Raw genomic sequence first — 16,271 nt, forward strand, 5'->3', positions numbered from 1 at the left:
TTACTTTGTCAGACAGAGGAATTCTGTAGCATAGAATTGGTGAGTAAATTGACTTACCTCCCCTCTACATAGGTAACATTCAGAATGCATATACATTTCAAGGGCAATCACCCCCTTGGTGTCTTGGGGTTGCCATCCTAATATCCTCACAGAACTCTCATAGGCCCAGATCCTCAAAGGTATTTAGGCTCCTAACTTCCATTTATTTCAGTGGAAGTTAGGAACCTAAACAGCGGCGCCGAGTTCCCCAGTTCCCCGAGGGCTGCTTGATCCCCACCCTGCCCTACTCCACCTCTTCCCGCAAGCTCTACCCCTGCCCCTTCTTGTCCCCTCCCCTGCCTCTTCCTGCCCCTGCTCCTCCCCCTCTCCCCAGCACCTCTTCCCCTCTGCTGATCAGCTGATCGTGGGCGGCAGGAGGTGCTGGGAGGAGCTGCAGATTAGTGGGGCCCACTGGTGGGCGGGAGGGCTGGGAGTGGAGGGGGATGAGTTGATCCGCAGGGCTGCCCGGTTGGCATCTATGAACCTAAAAGCCTCTGAGCATCTGGGCCCTGCCATCCAAATCCATAAACCTGGGCTTGTTTGGACCATCAAATCCACAGCATGGCAGGGAAGTTTGGGTCTGAATGTGCCATTCTGCTGAGTGGAAAGAAAGGCAACACTTTTCTCTCCCCTCCTCCCCTGTGCCCATAGAAATCTATCCCCTGGCAGTACCAGTGTCTCCATTCTTTATACTGAGGCTGCATTGCCAACTCTTGTGATTTGAGGGGGAGTCTTGCGGCGTTGGGTGATTTTCCTAAAGCCCCACCGTCTGGAGTCAGGGGATGACGTGAGACTCGCAACTTGCATGTAAAATAAATACGGGTGGAGCCGGTGATGGTTGTGGAGAAAAGCAGGAAACGGTGACCACCCTCCCTCCTCCCCGCCCCAAGGCCCCCAAAGACAAATATAAACAGCCCCCGGAGTGTTGTTTCTGACAAGTCTCTTGATGGCTTTTAAGCCAGGCCCAGGTCTGTTGCGGGGGCCGGGAGGGGAGGGCCAGGCTCGGCATGTGTCAGCACTTGGGTGTGAGCAACACGCGGTGGGCGACCGCCTGGCCCCCGAGCTGGGCGCTGTCCCTTTAAGCAGGGAAAGTGGAAGACCCGATCTGGCACAAGTGACCCGGAAGTGACCTTTGGGAAGAGGTCGGAGGTCAGGGGTGATCTCGTGGAAGATGGCGGCGGCCTGGCCTGTCTCCCCCGCACCGCGGCGGCCCGGCCGCTGTCACCAGGCCCCCGGCTCCATGAGGGGTTGAGCCTCCGGCTGCGAGGGTGTGAAGGGGGCGGGGAGCCCCGGGGGCTGCGGCCTCCTCCCGCTGCCGCGCCGCAGGTAAGGGAGCGCCCCGCCCGGAATTGGGGCCGGTGCTGCGGGGCGTTCCTCGCTGCCCCTGCTCCCAGAGCGGCGCCGTCTGGCACGTCTGCTCCGCCCCCGGTCCCGCTGCGCCGCGGACACTGACACACCTAGCGGGAGACCCCCGCCGCCGGCCCCCGGGTGCTCGTCTCCCCGGGCCCGGCTGGCCTCCGCTGCAGGCTTTATTCGGCCGCGCGCCTGGCATGCTCTTGGCGGGCGCCCGAGTGACTCGCGGGTGTTGTTGCCCTGGGGAAACAGCCCTCTGGAGTTGGGCTCCGTGGCGGGAGGCTTGATCTAGACAGTCTTACTGTGTATTCACTGCTGGTTTTGTCGTCAGTTTTTACGCAGCCTGGGTTTTTATAATAAACTCTTAAAACTTTTTGGACTCCATGCTAAATCTCTGTGGTAGGTTGAGTTTTTGCGGTTTTTGTAAATTTAGTAGAATAAGGGGCTGGTACTTCTGTGTTTTGTACAGCAGTAAGCAGTTTGTCTGTGATAAGCAGACAAACTTTAGTATCAGAGAATGTATTTCCAGGTAGGTGTCTAATTGCTGAGTTTATTTGTTTCCTTAGTATTTTAGTCATATGTGCCATCATCCAGATTTCCCCTGGTACTTGATTCTTTTTATCCTCTTAGTTTTCATCTATTAATTTATAATTACTGTCTACTTAATTCTCTTATCTGCAGACATATTTTTCTTTAGGCACATTCTCTTTAGGAAGGCTGCAACCTACAGAGACACCAAATGAAGGAATGTTGAAGGAGAGAGCTTGACATTAAATGGGGATACAGTCTATACTTATGAAATAAAAAAAAAACCCTTTCATTTTAATATTCTTATTTCTGACTGTAGTTTATAGGAATAAATTGAAGTTTTAGGTTTACAATCTTTTTTTATAACGTCTCTTCTTCCAAATGAATTAAAAGCACTGATTATGATTTACAGTATATATAGAGATGAGTTACAGTTTCCCACGTTTGTGTTGCCTTACACATACTGACACGGAAGAGAAAAAATTCTTGAATATTACGACAGTTATTCATTTAGTTCTGCTCACTTGTGAAATCTCCACTGACTGGGTTTTTGTGTGTGAGGAGTGCTAATCTGGTCCCAAAACAAATAAGGCATTTAAAACAGCTACTTCTGTTAAACACACAAAAACTGTTGAAAATGTTGTTAAGGTTGCAAAGTCAATCACTCAGAAGTTAGGAAATGCCAGTATTAATGTGCAACTTTAATTCAGCCCCCCTTGTGCATATGTCTTACGATACAGTTTTAATTACATGATCACATACTATTTTTTCCACAGGACCCCTCCCTTATACAGTGCACAGGATGGAAGGTCCTTATTCAGTGAGCAGCAACTGAATATTTTGTTTTAACTTCACTGTTCAGTGTGTGGCCTGAAGCCTTATTCACTGTGCTTCATCCAAATCCTGCTCTGAAGACACAATTAATTTCCTTGTCGGCTTTTCTGTGGTGTTTGTCACTGTAGTATCTGAGTGATTCACAAACATTAATGAATTCATTGTCACAACTCCTCTGTGAGGATGGGGTAGTATTATCCCTGTTTTATAGGTGGGGAGCTGAGGCACAGAGATTAAGGTGAAAAGTTTCCACTCCTTTTGAGTACCGGATGGGTGGGAGGTTGGGGGGACAGGGGTAAGGAACTGAGCATCAGTTCCACTGTCCATCTCTATCCTGGTCAAGGAAAGTCCAGCATTAGCCCTGGGCTGGAGATGACTTAGTCCGTTACTGTGTAGGGATGGTGCATGCACAGTCTGCTCAGTGTTAGGAGCTAAGAGAAGCTTGAGATGCTCGGCAAGAATATCTTTAGAGATTTTACCTGATAAAATCAAAGTCCTACTGATGACAATGGACCTTGTGTTTGTGTGTATGCAGTGGAGGGGTAGGACTCATAACATCCCAGTTGCCGCTTTAAATGTGGAAACATAGTATTGGGTCCATAAAATGTTTTAGTTTTGTCTTCTAAATGATTTGGCAGGTCTTGAAAAAAGTCTGCACACCAAAGATGGTGTGGGGAAATTTGAGAATAAGCCATCAATGTAAGCCTTCATTGAAAAACAAGTTTCTAGCCCTAAGAATCATGAATAAAATATTCCAAAGGTGACCAGATGCACTTTTGTTTCTGGATAAGTAGCCACTGCTCACAGTTCTCTCATGGTACCTATGAGTAAAAACTCGTTCACTGTGCACTTGCTTAGTGTTTTTTTTGGGGTAGGGAAAATCTTTTTTTCTACATTATAAAAAAGCAAAAAAGGCCACAACCTCTCTCCTATCAGGGCAAATTGAACTCTTTGTAGCTGCAGGAAAACCTACAGTAGAACCTCAGAGTTACGAACACCAGAATTACGATCTGACCGGTCAACCACATGCCTCGTTTGGAACTGGAAGTATTCAATCAGGCAGCAGCAGAGACCCAAAAATACCCAACCAACCAGAGTACTGTTAAATATAAACTACTAAAAAAACCCAAAAAGTGAAAGTTTAAAAAAAAAAAATGACAAGGTTTGGAAAGTGTTTCTGTGCTTGCTTCATTTAAATTAAGGTGGCTAAAAGCAGCATTTTTCTTCTGCATAGTAAAATTTCAAAGCTTGTTAAGTCAGTGTTCAGTTGTAAACTTTAGAAAGATCAACCATAATGTTTTGTTCAGAGTTACGAACATTTCAGAGTTATGAACAATCTCCTTTCCCGAGGTGTCTGTAACTCTGAGGTTCTACTGTATATGCACTTATTTCCTATTCTCTCCTGAATGCAGTGTGAAGCAAGCCAGCAAGACTGAAGACACAATAGACTTGTGGGGCATTAAGGAATGCTTGGGTAGCTTGTTGCATATTACTTGTAAAATGAGAAGAAATCTTCTCAGGACCTTCCCGAAGTCAGCTTCCCCTGACTTCTCCAAAGAGGAGAAGCTCTCCTGGAGCACAGGTCTCTCTGTATCCCAGCTCTGTGTGTGTGTGTGTGTGTGTGTGTGTGTTGTGGTGTGTGGAGAGGTGATGAAGAAGAAAAAACACTTCAGATTAAAATTCTTGGGTTTCTGTGTATTTAAAACAAAATTTACAAAACCTTTAGACATTGTCCACCACTGCTTGTGGACCTAACAGTTTGCACTACTGCAGGGGTGGGCAAACTTTTTGGCCTGAGGGCCACATCGGAGTTCCGAAACTGTATGGAGGCTCGGGTAGGGAAGGCTGTGCCTTTCTCCCCCCTGCCACCCTCCCTGGCCGCTCCCTGCCCCTTCACCATACCGCTCAGAGCAGCAGGACTGGTGGCTGCGCCGCCCAGCTGGAGTCAGCTGCACTACCCGGTAGGAGCTCGAAGCCCCACTGCCCAGAGCGCTGGCAGCACGGCGAGCTGAGGCTGCGGGGGACGGGGGACAGCTTGGGAGGAGTCGGGGGCTAGCCTCCCTGGCCGGGAGCTCAAAGGCTGGGCAGGATGGTCCTGGATGTGGCCTGCGGGCCATAGTTTGCCCACCTCTGCTCCACTGCTTGAGAACATGAAGTGAAACTAACCATAAATGAATGGGCTAGTTTTACTATTCAAACCAAGTGAAATGTAAGAAAATGGCATCAGTAGTAAATAGGGCCAAGATATTTTTTTAAACCTGGATGCCCATTACAGTTAATCTCCTAAATAGAGCTGTGTGAAATTTTTTGCAGTTTATTTGTTGAAAAATGCAGTTTTGGATCAGCCAAAACTATTTGCAGATTTGACATGAATTCGCTGTATAGTTTGGGCCAGATTTTTTTTTTTTTTTCAGGCTAGAGTCACAGGGGGATGTCGGCATCATGTACAGATGAAGTCAGTAAGAGCAGCTGCTCGCTACCTCTGAAAATTGGACCCATATGGCCTTATATCTCTGCAAAACTTAATTTACACCTTACAGTACCTTCTGTGAGTTAAGAATTATTTCCATTCTGTTTTCTTATGAAACTGGTGGTGATAAACTGCAAATTTGTCAGTAATAGGTATGGCTTTGGTTAGTTTCATAAGAAATTTAAATAACTTTTGGAATCTGATTTTGTAAAAAGTGTTAGTATTTAGATCCCAAAAATGAGTCATTAGTTTGGGAAGTTGAATTTATAAACAATGTTTTGTTAGTTATGGGCAACAAATCAATAAGTATGTGCTGCCTCTGCTTTATTTGTTGAAACTAAAGTATTTTATAGTTGATCTGTTAATCAAAAGGCTACAAGATTGAGTTACAAGTTCAAGAGTATCTGAAAACAGCGGGTACATGTAAATCTCGTGGTCTGGCTTTCTGCTTGGTAATAAAGCACTTCCTCAAAGATTAATTTTAGAGATTCTGGTTTATTTTCACACAGACAGACAGACACACACACACCCCCCTTTAGTTACCATATACTGCTGACACTTGATTTCATTCTTTCCCTTTTTAAGAAACATAGGACTCTATTGTAAACCTTTAAGAAACTGCAGTGTGGTTTTGAGAATGTATAAAGCTGTTTGCCCCATTTCATACAGTAGAGTGTTTGGAAAACTTACATGCAAAGAAGCCCTTCTCCTGAAGTATACATTCTTAAACGTAGCTAAATAATTCTAATCTGAGTTTGCTCTTGATATCAACCATCTTGCAAAAAGGTGAGATCTTATTTAACATCAACAATAGCAGAGAAGTGTCAACCTAAACCAATTCTATCCTACATTAAACATGATCTAACATATCAAATTAATCATTGCAACATTTACAGTTGTAAGTGATGCAGCATCATTAAATTATGGTGGAACGTGATTTAGGGCTGGTCTACACTACACAATTAGGTTGACATAAGGCAGCTTACTTTGACATAATTATGTCAGTGTCTACAGTACTGCCTTGTCCTGCCAATATATGTTCCCTACTACAAGGTCATAACTCCACCTCCACGAGAGGCGTAGGGCTTATGTTGGTGTAGTTAGGGCGACGCAGTGTCTGTGTAGACCCTGCATTACTTACTTGGGCTGTTGGCTGTCCTGTCAATTTCATGGCAGGAGCCAGGGTGAGAAGCCCTTTCACAGCTCAGAGTCGTGAAATTGACAAGGCTGCTCAGCTCCCACCAGGTAGCAGACGGAGGGAGGCAGCTGGACCCCACTCACCAAAGGCAAGAAACTCTGGGCGGCTTCTCCCACCTCCAGGCGGGAAATGTTCAGGGGGAGGCATCCCACTGGGAGTCTGTGGGGCAGACAAGCTCCTGACAGGGAGCTGCCAGCTGAGCTGAGAGACCTGGCTCTTAGCTCCTGACACTGCCCCTCTTAGGTTGGTGGAAGTGCTTCTGGTCAGGATGTTCACCACCTACCCAAGGAGGGTAGTGTGGACATGCATCACTCTAGTAATTACTGTGGTGGCTGCAAGTCAGCCTAATGTAGGTCGACTTATGTTTCTAGTGTAGACTTACTGATAGTTTCTTGACTTTTGTCTTGCATATTTCCAGTGTCACTCTTGTTGCTTTTGAATAATACTACAAATACTCAGCCCTAGGCTCAACAGTATTAATTATAACTAAGGCTACGTTTTAGTCATGGATATTTTTAGTAAAAGTCACGGACAGGTCAAGGGCAGTAAACAAAAATTCACGGCCCGTGACCTGTCCATGACTTTTACTATATACCCCTAACTAAAGCTTGGGCTGGGAGCCATGGGTGCTTTGGGGGGTGTGTGTCTGGGAGTTCCAGGAATGCTGGGTGTGTGTGTGTCCGGGACCCCCGCTGGTGCTGGGGGGGGAGGTGGGTGATGGCCCAGGACCCCCTGGGCCATCACCTGGGGAGAGGTGGGGCTGGCACGCTTCCTACCCAGCTCTGACCACCATGTCCCTGCAACTCCTAGGAGGAGGTGTGGCCAGGGGAGCTCTGTGTGCTGCTCCCGCCCCAAGTGCCGGTTCCGCAGCGCCCAGTGGCCGGGAACCGCAGCCTAGGAGCTGCAGGGGCATGCTGGTGGGAGTTGGGGACCCCTCCCCCTCAGGTAAGCACCGCCCTGCAGCCCAATCCCCTGCCCCAGCCCTGAGCCCCCTCCCATGCACCCAAACTGCTGCTTCTGCTGGCCCAGGAGCTGCCCGGCTTGTGCAGCCCTTGAGCCAGCTGCATCGGCTACTGCAGAGGTCATGGAGGTCACGGAAAGTCACAGAATCCGTGACCTCCCCTTATATTTTGATTGCCAGCTAGTTCCCATTATAAAATATTCTTTGAATTTTTTTGAGAAACTCTAACACTTCTAGTATTTGCAGTGGCACTTTGAAAGTTGTCATGAAGAAGCTTCTCTAGCCAGAGGGCTGCCTTTTCTTTGTCCCATGAAATTCTGTGTAGGTTTAGCTGAGTTGTAAACTGCTAATCTTTATTTCCTTTCTGTCAGTTATGTTCCTCAGGAAAATTTTGGCAACTGCCAAAATAATGATTGAACATGAACGTTCTGAAGAACTAGGACCATTCTGCTTCCAAAGCAGTAGCAGCAGCATCCATTTGGCAGTTGATGAGTTTTTGGTATTTGTTTCTAAAGTTGTAAATATACCCAAACGATTGATATTATCTGTACTTAAAAGGGCATACATTAGATTTAGTTGTCTCATTGGTGATTCATGCTTTTTCTAGCATTTATACTGGATGAATCTTTAGTGAGTTTTGTGTGGTTTGAGTTTGTTTTTTATAATGAAAAACCTAAGTAAATCTTCACGTATCTTTTTTTCCCACTTAGAATTCTCCTAAAATAACATTTAACTTGTTGCTGACTCAATACAAGCATAGTGGTAACTGAAGTTGAAATTTGCTGTGACTAGTCCTTCTGGCGCATTAAAAAAATCCTCCTGTGATGACATAGTTTCTGCAGAAGGACATTTATTATCGAATTGTTCAGCAATAAAACCTTTAGAATTTATTGATAATCAATTTATATTCTTGCACCAGTAAAAAAGATGACAAACTTTTACACTTAATTGTAGAGTCCACAATTCAGAAATAGACAAAAAAGAAACTAAAGTGAATTTGCTGCTTGTGAAGGTGGGGGCCTAATACTGTTGACTTAAAGCCGGTCCAATGTGGACAGGCTCTTCACAATCTTCCCTGTCGTTCAGCTCTGTCAATATCCTTTCAACACCCTTGCCAACCATTAGAAAACACTGCAGTTGTTATTTCAGCTTATGTTGTGAATTTACCAGACAATCAGTATCAGCTCTCAGATAGGCGACCTTCAAAGAACATATAGACGTTGCCATAAGTGATATTGGTGATTCAGTAGGTGGCACTCTTCCCTCCTAGTTCTTCCATTATGAAAACGGGGCAGTATACTGCTGGAAATGCTGTTTCCCCCCCCCCCCTTTGACATTTAGTCACTCCAAGCAAATCTGATCTGTTTTAAAGCATCCATGGCACCTTTCATAAGAATTGGGGTGTTGTTTATACAAGAAAACTAGAAATGATTTTTGAACCTTTCTAAAAAATCCCATGAATCTGCACAGCCCTCCTTGCTGTCCACCATCTGTGAGAGAAACATGGAACCTGCACAGCTCTGCACTATTGTCAAGCTCAGGGTACATGATCCTCTGGTACTGGTAGAGCTGCAAGAAGAACCGCATCAGCGGGGAACATGACTTTTTTGTGGAGGATGGATTGCTGTGGGAAATAGCGAAAATCAGTTCAAGGTAGTTGGTAGTGTTCACAGAGCAACTGGAGTGGTGGAGACCCTCTTCTGGGCCCGAAAACTGAGCACTGACTGGTGGCCTCCAGGCCTTTTACTCACAGTGTGATGCAGCATTGGCTTGTAAGATCTCATTAAACATGTCATCCTGAGTTCTCTTCTTTTTCTTCCTCATATGGCTTAGGTGTTCTGCAGGTGAGGAGGAACCACAATGGCAGCAGCTACGGGTAATACACACAGCCGTACCATTGTTAGTATAGTCATTATGGAAAGCGAAAGTTAAGGTTCAGAACTCCCTTCCTTGCTCCCTAAAGTTTTAAATAAGACCTGCTTCTTGACACTTCTGCTTTGGATTGCTTTTGTGCTGAACCACTCACCACTAGTCAGAGTGAGTATTGCCTGCCAGGGTGAGGGAAATGAGAGTATTGCATGGTTTCATGAAACGATGCATATAGGATAATGGCACTGTATATGTTATACCAATAAAATAAAAACCAGCAGGATCTTATTAAAGGGAAAAAGGCAAAATACCACATTTACTGTGAATACAGAAAGAATCATAGTAAGCAGTTAGTTATAGTTATAACATTCCATTCAATCTCATATTTATTCACACATTCATTCATACAAACATACACACACACACACACACGTTCTGCAAGGTTGTTATCATAGTTACCAGCCTTAGAGTTGCTCATGCCAAGCCACTGGCCAGGTGGCCTGGACATGAGGAGGGAGCAGGGCCTTGTCAGATGCTCATCTGATGCTCCTGGAAGTTGGTTTGCAGAATCAGACCCCAAAGTTCTCACTTTTTAGAGTCTATTTTTATAGGAATTTCTTCCTATGCCAGTCTATGGGAATTGCTTCATCATGCTGTTGCTGAATCAATCAGCAGATAGCACATTCTTGACGGCTCCAAGATGTTATCTTGTTCTTTGGTTCTCCCATTCTTGAGGCTGTTGGGTGGATTCCAGTCTGCCCTCTGGGGGGTCCTCTGGTTATTTCCACTTGATGCCTTCTTCAGCCGATGGACACTGGATTCTTAGGCTGGCACCTCCCTGATGATTCAGTTATTATCCACACCAAGCATCCATCCACATACATCCTCTATCTCTATTTTAATCACAATTGTTAATACAACAAAAGGGCATGAAAGTCTCTGGGTGCTGTTTCTGTTGTTAGAGTATTGCTTTGAGTCTCTCTCTCTGTGAATTGCTTTGAGAACAGACTCTGTCTTAGAATGTACTAACACAATTAGCAGCTTGCAAGTTTCACACATAGAGAGAGAGAAACAGCACCAAAAACCAAGAGACCTCTTAATTAGTAATACCCTGGAATTTGAACTATGGGGAATCAAACTCATTTGTGATTTTAATACAGAACTTCTTTAATATGATCCAACATATTCTGGTGTGACGTTGCACTCATTAGCATATTTTTATAAAATCATATAGAGTGTGAATATAATGTAATTGGAATATGCTTCATGCAAAAAGTCTCTTGTAAGGTATCATTACAAAGCTTACAATCTACTGAGTGTGGTCATCCTATTTGTATAAATGTATCTGAAACTAGAAATACGAAATATACCTCTGAGGTCCTATTGTAGTTATGCAAAGTGTGGGCCATTAATGGTGGTTTGGAATCTTAATGGCTCCCATTAACCAGGACAATTGACTGTGGATGGCCTGTTTTACTTGTAAGTCTTCCTGTATATGTGTGTGCTGGCAAGTGGGTAATGAAGTCTAACAGTGACATGTGATCATGTCACCGGAACTGGAATCCATCTTTAACCAGGTGCTTTTCCATTGAGAAGGAAGGGTGGGAACCCAGAGGGACAAAGGATTCCCACTTTATGCAAAAGATATATAAGTGGGTGGAACAGAATAAAGGGGCAGCCATCATGAGAAATCCCCTAACTACCACCTGAGCTGGAACAAGGGCTGTACCAGGGAAAGGGTTGTGCCCAGACTAGGAAAACATCCAGTCTGTGAAAGAAACTTATTGAAACATCTCTGAGGGTGAGATTTTATCTGTATTTGGTTTTATTATTGTACTAGGCTTAGACTTGCGTGTTTTGTTTTATTTTGCTTGGTAATTCACTTTGTTCTGTCTGTCACTACTTGGAACCACTTAAATCCTACTTCCTGTATTTAATAAAATCACTTTTTACTTATTAATTAACCCAGATGTATTAATATCTTGGGTGGGGGGGGGGCAAACAGCTGTGTACATCTCTCTATCAGTGTTACAGAGGGCGAACAATTTATGAGTTTACCCTGTATAAGCTTTATACAGGGTAAAATGGATTTATTTGGGGTTTGGACCCCATTGGGAGTTGGGCATCTGAGTGTTAAAGACAGGAACGCTTCTTAAGTTGCTTTCAGTTAAGTATGCAGCTTTGGGGCATGTGGTTCAGACCCTGGGTGTGTGTTGGAGCAGACTGGCATGTCTGGCTCAACGAGACAGGGTGCTGGAGTCCCAAGCTGGCAGGGAAAGCAGGGTCAGAAGTTGTCTTGGCACATCGGTTGACAGTCCCAAGGGGGTTTCAGTGATCCAACCCATTGCAGTTGGTACCATTGTTTATAAGCCGAGGTGGTTTTAGCTAACATATGAATCCCGAGGGTAACAAAGCCATAGAAAGTACAGGTTCTGCTGGCATCCCAAAGCAGTCTGGGCCCAAATACTGCTCTTCTGTGTACCACAATGGTGCCTGCCAAAGTTATCGCCAGCTGGTATGGGAAAGTGTCCAACCATGGAGGAAGAGATAAGGCTGCCATTCCTAAAACCTTTGGGAGAGGATTGCAGAGTGCCTCCATGAAAGTTTCATTGAGATCTCTCAGGAAGATTCAAGGGACATCGCTGTGTACATAAGCTGCTCCACATGGCCCTCCCTGCCTAACTGTACAGGGGATTGAAAAGCTGATAATGCTACCTCCCTTTGTTATACCTCTACTTTTTCTAATAAAAAGTGGGTAGCTGAGTGTATCTCCCCTTAGAATGATGCATTTACACACTTACCTGAAGGGTCCTCCAAGGTACCATGCTTGACTGACTGGACTGCAGTGGAGTCATAAACAGGTCCTGGCTTGCAGCATAACTGGAACCCCTAGTCCCATGTCCCTTCTCCTTGTCCTTGCTGTTCATAGCAGGAGTTTTTGCCCTTGGAGATATCCGCGGTGGTCTCCAGTATGGTGGTGGGCTCTCCTCCAAGTATGGCATGCAGTTCTTGGTACAAGCGGTAGGTCTGTGGCTTGGCACTGGGTTGACTTTTGGCCTTTCTGGTCTTATGGTATGCCTGCTTCAGTTCCTTCACTTTCATGCAGCGCTGTTGCCGATCCCCATCACTCCCCTTCTCCTACATCTCCCTTGTGGTTTGCCTGCAGATGTCCTCATTTCTGTCTGGTTTGTAGTTGTGCCTTTCTCCCTGAGGACCAGGAGATCCAGTATCTCCTGCCTGTGCCAGTCCAGAGTGCGTCTGGACCGTGTAGCTGGCGTGGTCAGCTGGACAGCTGCACGCAACAGTGGAGAGCTGCTAGGTGTGCTCACCATGCTGGACAATCAGTTTGTGTGACAGCAGCTGGAGGACTGTTGGGGTCGACATAGGTAATGCAGTGTCTGCACTTGCACTGCGTTGATCTTAGTATAGTGACTCTGTTCGTGGAAGTGGTGTTACTGTGTCACTGTAATGAGGCACTTACATTGGTGGGAGATGAATTTAAGTGTAGACACATGCACAGCTAGTTTGATGCAAGGTGGTTGTAACCTGCCTAACTTTGTAGTAGAGACATTAAACTGTTTTAACCCATGTGTCTATTCATGTTTAGCATCTGGGTTAAACTGGTTTGTATCTATCCATATTTACCATCTGGGTTAAACTGGTTTTTACATTAAGGCATTGTGCTCATTTTAACTAGACTATTTTAAAATTAATTTAATTAAACCGGTGCACTTTCCTAATATAGACAAGCCATAGCCAGAATAAAATTAAGGTAATTACATTGTACTTAATTCACTCCTGCATTTAGGGATTCTTACTACTTGCACAGAAAACTGCTGTACAGTGTTAAACAGTTACTGCACCTACACCATCTTCCTTTCCTACTGTATCCTCTAGGCTGCTTGATTTCTTTGTGTATCCATTTCAGTTTGTAGAATGTTTTGAGATCATTTTTGATAAGGTTATATTTTGTTTCAAAAGAGAGAACCCAATTTAGTGGGTTCTCTTTACATTTTTATTCTTTTGAAGTTTTTCGGGTCACTCTAAAGTAATTACACAAACATATATTTGAAAGTTTTTGATATAGAAAAATTAGGCTCTAATTTCCATCTGTAAGTGAAAACTTTATTCTAACAAGTTAAGGGATATAGTGAGACATTAAGACTTTTGTTATGTTAATTAGGAAACAATAATTTTTGTTAACTTGAACAGCCTAGCAGGCATTAGGAATGGGTGGAGTCAGTAGTGGTTGAAGCAAAGGATGTGGCTAGTAGGTGGAATCAACTGCTGAAGAAATGGATAGCTGGAGTTATGGACTAGTTTGGTAGACCCTACGAATTTTTGATAAGATGCTCCAATGAAAAGCTGGCTAGTCAGTTTACTTTTCTGTGTTGGATTCAGTAGGTGGTGGTTTCTCTTCTATACCTTATTAATATGAAGGCTTATCATGCTGCAAACAGGTGATTAGTGATTGAATCAGCATGCTTAAAGATGAAGGAATTTGTAGGAAACAAGAAACTGAATGGATTAAAGTAATGAAAACAGATTGTACATTTTTCTGTAAAATAATTTACTGCCAAGAGTTGTTAGCGGCAAAATAGAAAGCATTGGTGCTCATCTTAAAATACAGACATTTCTTTGGATTATTTTATAATGTTGCTTACATAATTTTTCTTGGCTGTGTTTAGATTATGTCCCGGTTCTGGCCTTCCAGCAGCTCTTTAACATCAGCTTCATTCTGGAGCAGTCTGTTGCCATTGTTGACGCTTCAGGTTCGCCAAGATCAATTTGTGACTATATCAGTTTTAAGAAAAAACAACCTGAAAGGCAAAGACTTGAAAAGAGAGTTGGTGCCTTCTCAGTTGCCTTTGATAGGCTGTAATCCTGTGTTTCTTCCTTTGCTGTTTGCAGTTAAAATAGACAATCCAGACTTCTACCCCACATCTCTCACAAGAGTTTGTGTCATAGTTAATTACGGAAAATTGTAGAAGTATTGCAAAACATGAAAGGACCGGACAACTGATTTTAGAATTGTCAAGTTTTAAGAGATCCGTGTTCCTCTCTAGCCAGCTGAACATCAGCTGAGCATGTTTTTGACAACTTTGAACTAGTTTGACTGTAACTTCATAATAGCCATGACATTTCAGAAAAGCAAATATATTGGTAAAAGTGTATTGGGATTTAATCATAGATGCAAAAGAATAGTCAACCTGACTAGTAGATAGTACTACTGTATGTGATTTATAGAATTGCAAGACTTTCATTTTGGGCAATACCTCTTTAGGTTTCAAATGTGCATATGTCTGCAGAGTGCCCGTAGCATGTGTATGGTGTTCCATTGAATAAAACCTTCATTTTATTTAGTTTTTTAATGGGAATAGGCCTTTCACTTCCCTCCCATAGTACTCACCCTCCAGTTTGGGTAAAATCACAACAACCAGAATTTTGCAAGACAAGAACTGTCAAAATTTGGAGGTTGTCTGAGCTGCACATCTCTGGGTCACGATTGGAATCTACTTTGGGAATTTGTGGCGCTCTGGTTTCCTTTGACTTCCTTTTTTTGAATCTTACAGGATGGATTGATTTAAATTGGTGATCTAAATCACCAAATGGAAAGCCTCAATGTAAATCATAGGTTTTTAATCAATTTTCCTATTTTTCTACTTCATTTATTTTCTAAAGAAAAGTGCATTCTCCTTGGTTGATATAGCTATTTAGAAAAGGTTCATTTACAATGATGTAGAGCCTTTGTACCAAATCTAGTGTATTTTTTTTTCTACCTATGAGGGCACACTATATGTATATACATTTATTTAAGCAATTATATAACTTAATATTTTTAGATTCTTCTTGTACATTTTTAGAATGTTAGAAAATGGTGAATTATGGGGTGGAGTCATAAATAGTAATAATTTGAAAACTGAGCCAGTCAGAGCTCAGGTAGAGAGAACCTATAAAATAGGAGTAAGAGACCATTACAATAGTTGATCCTGATGAGATGCATGGTGGTGTCTCCTGGAGTCAGAGACCTTGTTCCAACACCTGTGATGACTTTGCCAGTCTCTTGCACCCAGTAAGCACAGCTCCTGGGTCCACCCACAGGATCAAGCTCCTAATACAGTACGTGACCTATTGTGCCGTATTGATAAAGATTGACATCAAAAGTTATGTTTTTCCCCCCCGATTCTTTCTTTGTATAGAAAAGTAGCCTTTAAAGTTTTTGATAGAGGTTCATGGATTCAGCATATTTATTTTTTATTTAAATGTTTTAAGAGATTATAATAATTTTATGCCTTCACATATTTTGTATTAAATTCAGATTTCATTTTTAAACAGCATTTTTTGAAAAAGAAAAACCTATTATAATTTAAATAAAAAATCGTTTTAAAAAATCTGTTGGTTTTTTCCCAAATCAATTTTTATCCACCTTGAAGTCTTAATTTGTCTACTACACATTATGTGATGCCTGGTTAAACTTCTTTATCCTATATTGTATCCAAAGCGCACACTAGATCAGAATTAGCATGGGGCCAGAAGACTTGAAGTGACTTCTCAGTCTCTTGGAAATTGGTTTCTTTGTAGTTAGAGGGGAGGCTTTCCACTAAACTTCATGTTTTGGGTCCTTTCTCTAGTGGATCTCTTCCTATTAAGGTAGTTGTGTGGTTCTAATTTAGTTATTTCCCTTTGAGTGACAAATTAACTCTCTTTCTGGACATCTTTCCCTCTCCATCCCCCACATCAAGTTAATCAAATCAGACTGGGGTAGTTGTTAATGGCCAAAATGTAACTGTCGGCATAGGGTTGAGCTGGTCCAAAAATAACTGGTCAAATATTGGTCAGATATTTAAAAGCATTAATTTACTAGAACAGTAACAACTAACCAAAAAAAGAGCAAGGTTTCATGGTTTCTAGTAAGTTTAGCCTTAGATATTTATGGCTAATTATGTTCAAATAAATTTGTTAGTTTCTAAGGTGCCACAAGTACTCCTTTTCTTTTTGCAAATACAGACTAACACGGC

At 43.1% G+C, this 16,271-nt stretch overlaps 1 protein-coding gene across 3 annotated transcripts in view; it reads left to right on the top strand.

The window, feature by feature from the left end:
- The first annotated feature begins 1,158 nt into the window (after positions 1 to 1,158).
- Positions 1,159 to 16,271, top strand: part of LCLAT1 (lysocardiolipin acyltransferase 1) — a 217,181-nt gene continuing 202,068 nt past the window's right edge. For 2 of the 3 annotated variants that reach the window (XM_084624424.1, XM_084624425.1), the window contains exon 1: positions 1,159 to 1,365. The gene's annotated coding sequence lies outside the window, so the exon portion shown is untranslated. Of the gene's footprint in view, positions 1,366 to 5,284; positions 5,303 to 16,271 lie in introns of those variants that run through there. The other variant, XM_084624426.1, reaches the window with a different exon arrangement.

Source organism: Lepidochelys olivacea, assembly GCF_965140295.1.
Source record: "Lepidochelys olivacea isolate rLepOli2 genome assembly, chromosome: 3".
Lineage (NCBI taxonomy): Eukaryota > Metazoa > Chordata > Testudines > Cheloniidae > Lepidochelys > Lepidochelys olivacea.